Source organism: Perna viridis, chromosome 7, assembly GCF_037379345.1.
Source record: "Perna viridis isolate PV_CMFRI_1.1 ecotype Kerala chromosome 7, ASM3737934v1, whole genome shotgun sequence".
Taxonomy (NCBI): Eukaryota; Metazoa; Mollusca; class Bivalvia; order Mytilida; family Mytilidae; genus Perna; species Perna viridis.
In genome coordinates this window covers 49,666,822-49,680,059 of record NC_142451.1, presented here as the reverse complement: position 1 = coordinate 49,680,059, position 13,238 = coordinate 49,666,822, and the positions used below count along the sequence as shown (strand labels likewise).

At 32.8% G+C, this 13,238-nt stretch overlaps 1 long non-coding RNA gene across 3 annotated transcripts; it reads right to left on the bottom strand.

The window, feature by feature from the left end:
* Window positions 1-3,054: 3,054 nt before the first annotated feature.
* Window positions 3,055-12,046, bottom strand: LOC148613122 (uncharacterized). Of its 3 annotated transcripts, XR_015924582.1 has the most exons (7): window positions 11,972-12,046; window positions 11,259-11,330; window positions 10,244-10,464; window positions 8,464-8,546; window positions 7,207-7,386; window positions 6,484-6,710; window positions 3,059-5,874 (listed from the first exon to the last, which is right to left on the bottom strand). It is a non-coding gene; the product is annotated as an uncharacterized LOC148613122 (long non-coding RNA). The 3 variants fall into 3 exon arrangements; XR_015924583.1 differs by having other exon boundaries at window positions 6,484-7,789; XR_015924584.1 differs by lacking the exon at window positions 10,244-10,464 and having other exon boundaries at window positions 3,055-5,874; window positions 6,484-8,546.
* Window positions 12,047-13,238: the final 1,192 nt, after the last annotated feature.

Here is a 13,238-nt window from a genome sequence, read left to right as displayed (position 1 = left end):
TATGCCAGAGCTTGCCGAAACACGCTCATTTTTTGTATCGTGCTAGAACTCTAAGAAATAGGCTTTTAGAACAGAGTTATGTTGCTACAAGATTGAAGTCATCATAACAGAAGTTTTATGGTCGTCATCACGAACTCGTGGATCGTTATGGTGTATCCATCTGCACCACGAGAGCTGATTTATTCAACAAGTCATAGTTTTCTTTTCCTCGTTTGTCTACCCCGGACTTGACTATTTTTTAGCAACTCGTCAGGTGTTTCTGGAAAAGCACAGAGCGCTTACCCTAACGGTGCACCTGGTCCATGCTCCCAGTTTTTAGTGGAGTCTGAGTGGCTCATTTGCTTTTGTTACTTTGTATGTATGATTTTAATTACTTTATGTTCTTTGTATGTCTGTTTTCTATGTCTGGTCTTTGTCCCTGGATTGCATTCTTTTGATTATCGCTATAACGTTGGTTCCCTTGATTACTCTTGTCCCATCTGTGTAGGGTTTCACCTCTCTAGGCATGTTTAGCAGCAGTAGAGTATTTTATTTTATTTTTATTTTTGTTTATATATTTTTTTTTTGTCTGGGTTTTAACAGAGTATTGGGAATAGACGTATACTGTGTTGAAAAATCATAGGTTTAATGCTATTATATTCAAACAATAGTCTTGAACTGATTGTCTGCAAAAGATCTTTCGAATTTTCAGGATCCACATTGAATTAATACCGCTACGGGAGTAACAAGCGTTTTCATAGGACTGCAGACCCTTTTTGAAGGTTGTGAGTATAGAAGTTAAAAGTTTTGAAAGAGGAACATTGTTTCCAGTGAGTTTCATACGTCATGCTTAGTTTAATTGATTCGAAATCAGTTATTTCTGTACTTCTGATATAAAATGTGAATGAGAATATGTATATATATATATCTATATATATATATAACGTCTCAGAATGTGACGACTCTATTCACTACACTGCTCCATCGGATCAAAATGATACAGGGAAGATAACTTAAACTTATAGAAGGGTCTGAAAAATTCCCAATGATGTTAGAACTGTCAAATTTGCGAAGCAAATTTTTGTCGTTCCCTCCGCGGAACTCGAACTCGTACCACTGTGACATCTATAGCAGCACCGCCTGCACTAAGTCCAGTGCCCTAGACCACTCGGCCAGCTAGGCTATATTAAAATATAGCTTTCGCTGACCGGGTGATACCTACTCGTAGGATTAATCTAGGGTTGTAACTTAGTACACGATGTATGGTAGTACGGGACAGTTCATCTAGGTGTTATTATGTAGGATAGAGGATCAAATTAATGATGCATGTCACAACAAACCAATATTATACAACGTCTCAGAAAGTGACGACTCTATTCACTACACTGCTCCATCAGTTCAAATTGATACAAGGAAGATAATGTAAACTTATAGAAGGGTCTGAAAAATTCCCAACGATGTTGGAACTGTCAAATTTGCGAAGCAAATTTTTGTCGTTCCCTCCGCGGGACTCGAACTCGCTGTGACATCTGTGGCAACACCGCCTGCACTAAGTCCAGCGCCCTAGACCACTCGGCCAGCTAGGCTATATAAAAATATAAAAATACACGACGTATGGTAGTACGACACAGTTCATCTAGGTGTTACTATGTACTGATGAAATGTCCCGTACTACCATGCATCGTGTACTAAGTTACATACCTAGATTAATCCTACGAGGAGGAATCACCCGGCCATATATTTTTATATAGCCTACCTGGCCGAGTGGTCTAGAGCGCTGGACTTAGTGCAGGCGGTGTTGCCATAGATGTCACAGCGGTACGAGCTCGAGTTCCGCGGAGGGAACGACAAAAATTCGCTTCGCAAATTTGACAGTTCTAACATCATTGGGAATTTTCCAGACCCTTATATATATATATATTTCATTATTGATGAATAAACCGCTTACGAATTGTCCATTTTTTACCAAAAATACCTCTATTATATGCCCAGCATGACACTTTATAGCATATCAATATAATACAGTTTCTACTTTTCGATTACAACAATGATACTTTTTATTTTAGCTTATATAGGATTTTTAACTATCAATGACAAGTCGTATGAAAATTGTCTTGCATTTTCGGAAACTTAGCACACGGTCAATTTTCCCATACGGCTAAATGAGTGACTATTTTCCATTTCTATGAATATAAATTGAACAACTTCACATAAAAAGTTGTCACTTCACACAACAATACAAACATTAATATCTGATGAATGTGGTCCAAATTTGACCATGAAATCCGGCACACCATTAAGGAAATGTTCCTAATACCTACAAACGGCTGTTACTAAAACATAGAACGAAATCTGGTCATTATCATATGCATTTTTGTGAATCTCCTATGACCTTTCATTTCTAATATAAAATTTACGGCAATTCAAGTATGACTTTTGGACGATTTTTCCAGTGTTGTATGGTTTTCTCATAAACAGGTTCTTAATACGAAGTGCTGCATTATTTTTCTATGTAAATTTACAACCTTTTGAAATATCACTTTAAATATAGACGCTTTTTATGATCACTTTATTTCACTAGAAATAAATTCTAAAATTGCATATTTTTGTTACATATTCAATTCCTTTTTCGTGTTATTAATCGGAATATCGATCTTTGTAGAGGTACTGTTATGTTCTATCGGGATGTTCGTTGATGTTTCATTCCGAATGATTCAGTTGTTTTCTGTGTAGCTTTATAGCTGAATTTCATCCCAAATGTTTTAAAAGTTATTTCGAATTTTGTACATGTATTTAAAGAGAACACAAGTATTACCTGCACTATGATCAGGTTTTAAGACATATTTGTTAAATTTTGCACTTTTGGCGTATCTAAAACATCGATGATCAAGATTTTACCTTGAATTGTTTCTGCTGAAGTCTTGTTATCAATAATTTTAACAACATCATATTTCTGTGGAACAGAAACATTCAGCTTTAAGGATATGTGAACTGTATTTCATTACAGAAATCATGCAAGAAAAATATATTCCTTGTAAGAGTAATTTTAAAGGAGGAATAAAATAGATTCTTACAGTGACTTTCCTACAAATATGACACTCTTTTGTTACCAATCTGCTGAACAATACAAAGAGTTGACAAAGCTATTGGGACATTAATACTGACAAGTTGTTATTGAAAGAGTTGATGAATACCCACCTATGAATATTTTCATAGCTAGATCCTAGTTAATTAATTCTGAAGCAGCTACCTGGGCTTCTCTATTCCCATTGGTGAGGGGCGTTCAAATTTAATAAAGTATATATATATATGTGTGTATTTTATTGACAAGGTTGAAAACCATGATTTAGAATTATATGTTAAAGTATTTATTTTATCTTAACTACAATGCACAGAAGTATTATATATTATTTAAAAAAATGAGACCTCAATTAATATTTATTCCCTCCTTCCTAAAACTGGAATGGGCCTACCAAGGCGCTCTTTTAGTTGAAAGTACGTGATTCATGCTGTAGTTAAGGAACAAGTGTTATTCAAAATGCAAACAGTTTTAAGTTCACGTGAATTAAAATTTTTGAAATAGTGCTATGACTTTATTTCATTCAATTTTGAGTTTTGGTAAGCTAAAAAATGAATTAAGTGTTTATTAATTGTGATTGAATTGATTGATTGAAATTATAATTTGCGATTAAAAGTGCAATGATTTTCAATGAACGGACCTGGTTCATTCACGGCCAAATTTGGCCTAATCTGTAAAACATCATTGTTGGTAATTTTTAGCTGCCGTTAGCTGAAATAAGGTGTAAATGGTGTTAAAATGCGTTTTTCTCAGTTTTTCATTATGTTGGGGCCAAAAATGCCAGAATTGATTGACAAACCAAAATTTCTGGAAATAATGAATAAAAATTAAAAACAATAAACAGTAATACCAATAAGTTTAGTGTGACTTATTGGGTAAAAAATGCATTTTTTAAAGGAAAATCCCAAAATTCTGGAAATAAGCAAATAAAAATTACAACAACCACCTCTTATTACAACAAATAGCTAACAATATAAACTTTAACAAAAATATGAATATCGTTTTTAGTAGTACCAACATATTGTTGGATACTTTTTAGGGCGAAATGTATTTTTAAAGAGAAATCAAAGATTTCTGGAATTAAACAATAAATGAGAACAGCTTCATATGATTATAATAAATAGCAAAAAAACGTTTATTTCAAATATATGTTCATGTCAATAGTGTCTGCGGTAATGCTTACACTATATGCATGACTTGTTTTAGTTAAAAATGTATTTGTTTTTAATGCAAATCACATATTTCTGGAAATAATTGATAAAAAAAATGAAAACAACTTCCTATTATTATGATAAATGGCGAAGACACAAACCGTAATTATACTATGAATATATTTATATATATCTTTTTTTGGCAATACTTATATGTTGAATGTGATTTTTTGGGCGAAAAAATACACTTTTAAAGAGATCTCATCAAATTCTGGAAATGACCAATAAAACGTGAGAAAAACTATCTATCATTATAGGAAGTAGCTGATCAAATCAATTTCCATTATAGTGAATGTACATGAATAGTGATTTCAGTTATATCCACGCTAAGTGTATGACCTTTTGGGTAAATGCATCTTATAGATATCTTGAAATACTTAATAAAAAGTGAAAATAACTTGATAATGATTGTCATCAATAGCAAAAAGCACTCACTTCAACTGTAGTTTTAATATCAATTGTTTGTTTGATTATACTAACACAAGTTAGTGACGTTTCGGATAAAGTGCATTTTAAAGAAAAATCTCAGTATATGTTGTGATTGTAAGAATGGTAATATTTGTAAGAAAATACTTTTCATTGTATAAGAATATACAATGTATACAGCACTTATGGAGTGACAAATATTTCGCATGCCAATTATATTTTGTGTCCTTAAAATTAGGTTTGTAAACACGACTTAATAAAACAATTGATAACACCTATTACACAGTACATTGATTACACAAATTACACAATGTCCATAAAACTCCATATATGTATAATCGTTCTTTTAGGCTACTATCACTCTCAGATTCTGACTGGTCAACAAATTGTGCATCCGTAACAATCAACTAAGTATCTTACACCAAACAGTATACATGTATTTTCACTATGTCACTTACACCATTTAGTAAATTCTTATAATGTCACATGAACAATCATTCCTTTATTGTGCTACTATCACTCCCAGAATCAGACTTGTGAACCAATTGTGCATATAATACTGGTCCATATAGTTTATTCTCAATGTGTCTCAAACCAAAATATCACAGTACAGACGCTATATGAAAATAGACACCAACAGCACGAGCACCAGCACGACATTTACAATAACAGACACAAATTGTTGATTCTGTAAATTTAATCCATAAAATATATTGTTTGGATGAAGTGTGCCTGCTTTGGAGTTAAAGGCGAATGAGTCCAGGATCTTCCTTATAAAAACAAATCTGGCTCTCGCCATTCAAATGTTCTTGGATGTAACTGCTGTTAAGTTTTAGCTGGTAAACACCACATATAATGCTTCTTAATTCTTCATCGTCTTATTTTGGGATTGTCTAAATCTTCTTTAATTTGCCACTTAGCAGATCTACGTTCCAAATCATTCTCTTCAACAAAAACTTTAAGAGAATTAATTTGCATATATAAAAATTTCATTTTAGCAGCAATTATTGCGTCATTTTCAACAGTTCCAGATGAAAGTGGAGGAAAGTACTAGTTACAAATGGCGCAAACGATTTTGATGTTTTCATAAATGTACGGAACTTGATATGCTGGCGGAGTGATAGCAAAGTATTACCACCTTTTTATTCTGGTATTTACTGCTTCCACTACCCACCTAACCTGGAATAAAATGAAATATAATATGCACATGTTTAAGAATATAATTACATGTGTTTTTATACTCCTAAAATATTAAAACATAGTCATTAAATGGTATGATCCACATACATGTATAATTTTTTTTTTTGATACAATTGACCAGAAGTTCTTATGGTTACCTATTTTCTAACCAAAAATTAAGTGACTCACAACAGGAATTTTTTTTATTATACGTTTTATTATGACCGATCAAAAGCCTTTGCAGTGACCTATTTGTTTAAAGCAAATATCAACTAACTGCATTTTGTATGATTTTTTTTTTCAACCACGTTTTCATTGAAATGGCTGTCATTTTGCATTTCTTTTAGATGCAACACTAAATAGTGCAAACGACGCCTGATTTTTGTGGCAAGTTCATTTCATTCCATTCAGTCATTTCTGAGAATTCCCAAGAATGGGAGAAAACTAAATGATATAATTATGATAATAAGAAACCTACTAAAAACAATATGCTTCCCCACTTCGTTAGGGGAACTAAGAAACTTCTTTTGGCTAGCATAACGTAGAATATGACACATTTACTTGAAGTTAATACCAAACTATTAAGGGTAACAGTAAAACCATATTTACCTTTGTTACTAATCTACTAAGATTTGCATCCCTTCTTCAAAAACTTAGGTATTTCACCTTTAAAGCCAAATTCCCCTAATAAAGCAACGCATCACGGAATCTTCTGTCAACTATAAAAATATCATTGTCATCAATCCAATCTTTTATGTCATCAACGTTATTCTTGATGATATGTTCAGAATTGAGACATCATTATTTGTTTGCATCAGCAAGGGAGGGACCATGAACTGCAATAAAGTATCATGTTGTTGTCAATATCACCATTGGCTTCATTAAAGGGCGCCCTTTGTGCATTGAATACGACCGTCGTTGAAACACAAATTTATTACTTGTTTATATGTAAGCATAGGTGCCGTCTAGGACTATGATAGCTTGGGAGTTATCCAAAGTTCCAAAGAGAGCCTGTGTAAGAGGTCTGGTATGGTTGTTGATGACTTCATCTCTGGTTATGTGTGAGAAACATATGTTGGAAGGAAAAACATTTTTCAAAAGAGCATTTAACACGGATGATATTGCGCTCCAAATACTGGTCTTTGAAATATTAAATCATATTGAAAGATATTGATTTGATATTTCAGATTTCATTTTACAAAGGTATACTGCTAAAGACTTCTGACTTTTGGCTTGAGTGTTGTTTTTTAGATAAGGTTCTACTTCTTTATTCAGTTCATTAAAATGCTGCTTGTAAATGCCTACTAAAGAGTGGTAATCAGTCTCACTTACACTGTCCGGATTGTCAAAATCAGGTCTGCATTTTTTATTCTTCTTGCACAGCTCTCGCATGCGTTGTAGCATTTCTGTGACGTAGAATGGTTGACAAAGAGAGAGTCCGTTAGCTGTAATTGTTTTGCTACATCCTCTGTCAAAACCCCATCTTGCAAATGTTGTGAACAACATCTGTTGCTGGGAGGACGCATAACATTTTGATCAATAAAGGCAACGTTTCTGCATAACTGAAATTACAACTAATTTGGACCTTGAGTTTTTGCAAATACAACAATAAGCGTGTGACTGTGATGTTGATGGTATAGGACGGGTGATAGATGGAGGACTGAACTGTGGTTTTGTAATGACTTCATTCTGCTGGGGCTTTTGTATTTGAGCAGTAACTTAAGGCTGAACAGAATTTTTACGGCATAAATGTCTACATTTGTTGCATATAACATCGCTTTCTTTAAACGAATCCAATAAAAAAATCTTTCTTAAAACTTTCTTTACAGCTTTAGAAATTCCTTTCTTTCATGTGCTTTTGTTCGTTTTGAGCACATAATACAATTATAGTAGTTTAAATTGCTCCCTGGCATCCCTGAAAAAAGGGTTATGTTTTACTAATACCAAGCTCAACTAGAACAAATCAGAGAGCAAATCTCACTATGAAAAGATTACCAACTCCCCACCTGAGTTACCAAACGGTCAAAATATAAACTTTAATCACAGTTGGCAACAGGAAGTTGATATTGCTTTAGTCTGAAATTGAACCCCAATATAGGCATACCTATACATGTACATGTAGAATACATCTGTCAAAATATCAACAACTGTGATCAATATTGAAAAAAAAATAGACCGAAAAAGTTGTGGACGGATGAACGGTGGAACGGACATCTTGATAATTATAAATACCTCTTGCGAACAAGGGAGTGCAACAATACGGCGGTAATAAAATTGTTTTATTATGATTTCATTGCAATCTTTCTTGTGTCCGTTAAAACTTCAAGCCTCTATACCATGGGATATTGGACGTTATTCTCTGTCCATCAATAGGAGTACATTTTAATGTATGTTTAAAAACAATCTACTTCTTTTTTTAATTAATATGATTTTTTTATTAATTACAACAACGTAGTTTATCTATAATCATAGATACATGTAAGACACTAAATTTAGAAAGAAAAGTAAAACAGTTCAGTGAAGTATCAATTTTAAATGTATATAACAAAATATGACCGTTTCGTTGCGTACATGTACAATAATACATACCAACACTTCGTCTGGAACACATTTGAAAATCATTGTATGCCATCCATTCTTCAGCCTTAAACACAGTTGCAGTACGTACCATTCTGGAAGAAGACACAAAAAATTCCAAAATGTACCTAAGTAACAACAGTATGAAGATATAAAAAAACAAATGATAATTTAACAAAATTATGAAGTGTGTGTGGGTGGGGAGGGTGGTGAAATTATGGCCGAAAACATTGGTGCTATTACAATAGTACTGAACGTAAAAAGATATACGAAGAAAAAAATCACACAAAATGGCGGATTAGCGAATTTCAAGTATAAAGGGGGGTGTTGTCTGGCCATTGAAGGGATTTTCCTTTTTTAATCTGACAAAAATTCAAGTTTTTTAGTTATTTTTAAGTATAAGAGGACCAGGGTCTCTTTTCAACATTAAACAGTCACGGTCATTGGCGGACCTGCTGAGGTACTTTAAAAAGGGGACGTACTTTCCAGTTTTATTCAAAAATAATAAATCAATTTTTAGTGAAGACACCCTCCCGTAGCTCTCCCTTGATCTGCTCATGCATGGCTATTATTAACTTATATTTTTAAATTCTGAAAACAAAGACAAAATCTGTTTTTATAGCAAACAAGCCATTTCATATTACATGTAGATCACAAATGAATTTCCGTTCTTGAAGATATTGTTTCTGTAACAGGAAAACAATATTTGTTTTCCAAATATTTTCCAAATTCTTTTTTTTCAAAGTTTTGATAGGACTAACCTTGAAAAGAATTTTACTCGTGACAGACAGTAATATTTTCTTCATTAGGCCAAATAAAACCAAATGGTAGATTTTCACACAAAAAAATATGTGGCGAGTGGGAGGAATTTATTCATTTTTACAAAATATTTGCTAGCGTAATATTCGCTATATGAACTATAGATATGTCATTTCTACTAACCAAAAAAATGAAGGATGTAAAGTGCTTCAAAACTGAGATGAAAAAAATTCTGATTATGAAATTCCCTCACAACTTTTGTTTGTCAAATTGTTAGGGGCAAGAAGGGATGAAAATCCACAAATTAATTTTATTTGTGAATGTCCTTACTTAAAAATAATATACCGGAAATTGATCAACAGAATACCAAATTGTTAGATGATAACTATCAAATGGATTATCTTCCCTGCATTTTGTTTTAAAGTCGTATTTTTAACAAAATCTTTATTTTCCACTTTTCGCATTCTTCTAGAACACAGGAAAAAATAAATGTATACGAAAAGCATATTTTGATTATGATAAAAAATACATTATGCACTGTTTTGCAATTAAGCTGGTAAGACATAACCACTGCACATATATAATTCTTTAAAACAAAACCTATTTCGTAACGCAAGGTGTCGTCTGCTCATACAAATTAATGTTGAAAGGAGGGATCAATAAGTGTAGTTCAAATATAATTCACGATCCTTCCAGAACAAATCCCGTTGAAATATTCTGCAGGGAAAGTCATTAATGAAAATACTCACGATTCTACACATATGAACAGATGTCAATTAATGCATGGAATTACTGTAGATTATGGACGACTCCACACTATCGTTATTCAAAATACGTATCAATACGTAATCTTTCGGAAATATTGAGGGGGAAATCTGAATTTTGCATTAAAACGAATGCAATTTTTTTTTATCTTCTCAACGATTGAACATCCATTTCCAGTGACTTCCAGATATACCAGTACACCAAAATCATTTTGTCAATAACAAGGTTAAAATTAAAACTTGGTACAGGGGCTAATTACAATACTTACCACACAAATTTAGCTGTAGAGAATATCAGATGCAAAAGAAAAAGAAAACGTTATTTATAAGTTTTTAGTGATCATCTGTCAAGCCTACATTCCGCATTGGTTATCTGAGTTGATCCGTTTTCGATTCCGAAATTACGCTATCAGGAGAAGTAAATTAGTGAAATCAACTGTTTTTCGTGTTGCTTAATGTGGCACCAGGCCTCGCCCAGGAATTTGTTTTACTGGAAATAATTAAACATTAACAGATTTAAATTTTAAGACAATGAATACGGTGTGGGAGGCATGGCGCCTATTAATAAAAATGTATTAAAGGTGGTGATTAAATTAATTTTTTATCACTAAATTACAGCGTTGTGTACTCAGTTCCTGGCTCTACTCCTTTGAGATTTGGAATAAATATTATTTATATTGAAACTTCTTTGGATTAAACGCAGTTCATTGAATTTATGCTTTGGATTTAAATGCTGTTTTACATGAAACTTTTTTTGATTATTAAAGTGCAATGATTTTCACTCAAATGTAATAGTTTGGGATTTAATGCATTTTTATAGTGCAATGGTTATTTTTAAATTTAAGGGTTTGGATTAATTGTCTTTTTTCATTTGAAGTACAGCTTGGGAGGACGCTTACCCGACAGGTACATCTGGTACATGCTCCCAGGTTTTAGTGGAGTCCGAGTTGCTCATTTGCTTTTGTTACTTTGCATGTATGATTTTAGTTACTTTATGTTCTTTGTTGTGTATGTCTATTTTCAATGTCAGGTCTTTGTCCTTGGATTACATTCTTTCGATTACCGCTATAACCATGGTTCCCTTGATTACTCTTTCCAAAGAAGAGATAGTGGAAAACCATAATTCTGAGCTATTCACTTTTGGTCTCTTTACCAAAGACGATGATTGTAATTTACCGTCTATGTACTAGATTCCTAAACTCCACAAGAATCCATACAAACAACGTTACATTGCTGGAGTTGCAAAATGTACCACCAAACTTCTTTCAACACTTTTATACTCACAACTGTTAAAGGGGTATCCAGTCCTACCACAACACTTGTTTCTCCGGTAGTCGTATTTATTTGCAGTGGATCCTGAAAAATTCGAAAGATCTTCAAGAGACCCTCAATTCAAGATTATTATCGGATTATATCTGCATTAAATCCCATGATTGTTCAACACTGTATACTTCTATTCCCCATACTCAGTTAAAATCCCGACTTAAAAACATTATACATCGTTGTTTGTCCATAAAAGATGGTTCACTTAGATACAAGTATATAGTTTTTGGTGCAGACTCTTCATACTTTGTAAAAATAATTCTAAATCATCTTCCAAATATACATTAGAAGATGTTTTAAAAATGATGGAATTTTTTATGGACACCAATTTTGACCAAGGTGGTGGACGCGTTTAACAGCAAACGGTTGGCATTACAATGGAAACAAATTGTGCTATTCTACTTGCTGACCTATTCCGTCACTCTTATGAGGCTGACTTTAAAGCTGATTTGATCAGACAGAAAGAATATCTTTTACCTAGATCCTTTAATCTCAGTTTCCGCTATATAGATGACGTATCATATTTAAACAGTCCTAGTTTCGGTGATTTATACATCACATGTACCCTATGAGAGATCAAACAACATCTTAATTGTATTTTACTTTTCGACATACAATTGCATATTTTGCTTTGATTAATTGTTTAAATAATTGATATATAAACACGTGCTTACCTGGAGTGTCAATTGTTACATGTTAAATGCAACAGACCTTAAAATACACCTTTATAGATTACAATTAGACACGTGCTTATGTTTACCACTCCAATTTATTGTAGCGCCAAATCCTACACCTTATTAAATGCAACAGACCTTGAAAACTTACCTTTATAGATTGTTCATAGAAAACGCCTGGCATTTTAATCGGCTTCAAGAAATAATTTTGAATGAGTTCATTCGTACTTAAATTAATTTGGTCTGTTTAAAGATTTTCAAATGTCGGTACATATATTGCTTTCAATTGTGGGTTCAATAAATCACGCACTTTAAATAGGAAGATTTTGAACTATAAAATGGCGGATTTTGATTTGATGAAAACAAAATTATCAGATATTAATTGGAACTTTTTTAATCTCTGATGCCAGCAGTCTTGATACTGCGTGTTCAAATTTCACCAAAACTTTTATGGATACTGCAACTTCTTGTATTTCTACAAAGGAAGTCACTATTAAATGTGACGATAAGATATGGTTTAATACCAATCTTAGACGAGAAGGGCGTAAAAGGAATCGTTTGCGAAAACAATATCTTCCTGTATTGACAGATTCCGCCAAATTAAGATTGAATCAGCAATGCAATAAAGTAAACAATTTATAAAAAAAAACAAGCGAAAAAACAGTTTTTTGCACGTTTTAATAGTACTCTAGATGGCCTTAAAACCGTAAACAGTAGACAATATTGGAAGACTATCAATAGGTTATTAAAATGTAAAAAGTCTACAAATGATATTCCACCACTTCAAAATCTGACTGATTATTTTAACTTGATATATGATACTTCGAAGAAATCCAAAATTTTTAATAGATATTTTAGTTCAATTAGAGATATAGATGTAGCTAAGAAGCGAATTCCGCATTTTGATAATCGATGTTACAGTGTCATATATGACATTGATATCACCGAGGAAGAAGTCAGAGGTGTTCTTAAGTTGTTTGATCAAAGCGAACAAGGCGGTAGGTCATGATATTATAAACAATAAGATGCTATTGGCAGCCAGAGATTAAATTTCAAAACCCCTAGCGCTTCTCTTTGGTAGATCTTTACGAGAAAAAATATTTCCAGGTCAGTGGAAGATTGCACATGTGATTCCTTTGTTTAAAAAGGGCGATAAGTCATTACCATCAAATTATCGACCAGTTTCTCTGTTATCCTGTGTAAGTACATTAGTTGAATAATTGTATATAAACATAATTATAATCATCTAGCCATGAATGGTCTTTTG